This window comes from Cryptomeria japonica, chromosome 4 (genome assembly GCF_030272615.1).
Source record: "Cryptomeria japonica chromosome 4, Sugi_1.0, whole genome shotgun sequence".
NCBI lineage: Eukaryota > Viridiplantae > Streptophyta > Pinopsida > Cupressales > Cupressaceae > Cryptomeria > Cryptomeria japonica.
In genome coordinates, this window is record NC_081408.1 from 185528834 (window position 1) to 185531548 (window position 2715).

Here is a 2715-nt window from a genome sequence, read left to right on the forward strand (position 1 = left end):
AGTAAATAGGAAGTGACTCTTCAAGTGTGGACATCCAACAAAAGGGTCTCATAACTAAAATTAGTGTCTCACATCACAACTATAAGAAAAATATTTATCATTTTGTATTGTTTTAAATGTCTTAATTATAAATGTTAATAGAGATTTTATTTAAATGACTACAAAATGATATCATTAAAGAAGTTTTTTTCAATTTTTATAAGTAATTATGAAATTGGTGAACAATTATATTTCAAATTTATTGCAATCTAAATATGCTTAATTATTAATTTATTTTCTATATCTAAAATTGTAAAGAAAGTAAATAATAACCACAAATTCACATCTACTAGTTATCTTTAAAAAAATTCACATCAAATAGTATATTTAGTCATTGATTGTAGTTAATTGGTCATTCATTTAGTTATTGTAGTAATTTATTTAGTCATTGTAATCATTAATTGTCGTCAATTGGTAGTATATTTGATTTAATTGTGCAATGAACAATTTGTGGTGGATCTTCAATGTTAGGGATTGATCTCTTTTTCTAAGGTAATATTGATGTGTGCCAGGCTACATTACTCATTCCAAATGTCATGTCACTATTGTTCATTCACACAACCCTCCAAGCTAGTTGGATTCATTACTCTAATACCACTGTAAGATTCTGTACCTAGAATGTAACAAATTTTTCCACTTTTTGTTCCAACTCAATTCATTGACATAACATCAGGCACTTTGATTGCATTCTGGTAACTTGTTTTAGACTATTACAAACATCTTTTAGATCACAATATACAAATATTATAGACTTAATAAATTTTTTATTATTATAATTTTCTCTCAAAAATTCATTCAAAACTTTTCATTTTGATTTGTATGTGAAAGTAGGGAAATGTGTTGTACTATTGAACACATGAGGAATATATTATATTATCTTTCACTATAGAATCTTTTCCCCTTGACACAATATTCATATTAAAATATCCTCTCTTTTTAGTTATCTTCGATACATGACAAAGGGGGAGGATATTTTAATATGAATATTGTGTTAAGGGGAAAATATTCTACATGACAAAAAGGGAGGATATTTTAATATTAATATTGTGTTGAGGGAGTCCAAGAGGTTGAGCTTAACTGGTTAAAACACTGGGTTCTCACTGTGGAGACCCAAGTTCAATTCCCAATAGGGACATCTAAAGTGGAATTCTAAGTTGTGACTCTTGGCCTTCCATAGGATGGGGAAGGTCTTGGGGTCAATCTAATAAAACATAATAATAATAATAATAATAATAATAATAATTCAAAGATATGTAATGGGGATGGGACCCCCTACTGTGTCCCCACTAGTTCATAGCTCCAGTCAAAATCTATTCAGGCTTCGGCCAATTACCGAATGATATCGTCCAAGGGGTTGAGCTTAACTAGTTAAAACATTGGGTTCTTACTGTGGAGACCCAAGTTCAATTCCCAATAGGGACATCAGAAGTGGAATTCTAAGTTGTGACTCTTGGCCTTCCATAGGATGGCGAAGGTCTTGGGGTCAATCTAATAATAATAATAATAATAATAATAATAATAATTCAAAGATATGTAATGGGGATGGGCTCCCCTACTGTGTCCCTAGTGGTTCATAGCTCCAGTCAAAAGCTATTCAAGCTTCGACCAGTTACCGATCAAAAAAAAAAAATTTGTGTTGAGGCAAAATATTCTATAATTAAATATAATATATAATAATTTTAATGATTTTATAATAGAAAACATTATATAATAATTTTTAATTTTGTTAAGTGAATCTTTTAGTACCTAATAAATCAGTTTTATTTAAATATTTGATTGACTAGAAATCATCTTTTAAACAATCAAAGATACCATTTTTTGGTGTGAAAGTATGTTTTTTAACCTTTTCACTATTTTCAACAATTATACTATTTGTTATTTAAAATATTTTTAATGTCCAAAATCATAGAAAAATATAAAAATAAGTACTAATGGTTGAGCAAGACATGCTCTCTAGTTTTACTTGACATGTATTTGCTTGATTTAATGGATGTCTATAAAGTGGATTAAAATTTTATCATATATCATATAATATATATGAGTGGGATAAGTTTTTCTACTCCTATCTACATATTATACTTCTAAAATTATATAATATATATGAATGCGTTTATATTTTATCTCTGAATTTGTTGATGAAGTATACTAATGTGGTATACCCATGATAGCTTTTTCAACTCTAATATTTCAATTCTGAAATTATATAATATATGAAAGCATCTTTGATAGAGCTTTTTCTGTTATTATTTTCAAATCATATAATATGTATGAAAGCATTTATTTCTATATTATATTTCTAAATTCAAAATCTATGATATTTATATATACTCTCTAGTTTTATGGGATATGTCTTTGCTTGTGAGTCAAAATTTTATCAATATATCATATAATATATATAAACACATTTATATTTTTTTTTTGAATTTATTAATGAAACATTATATATATATATATATATATATATATATATATATATATATATATATATATATATATATATATATATATATATATATATATATATATATATATATAAGCATTTGGATAGCTTTTTTCACTGTTATGCATATGTTATAATTCTCAAATCATATAATATATATATGAAAGTATTTGTTTTTATAAATTATAATTCTAAATTCAAAATCAATTATAACTTTTTCTATTCTTTCCACATGT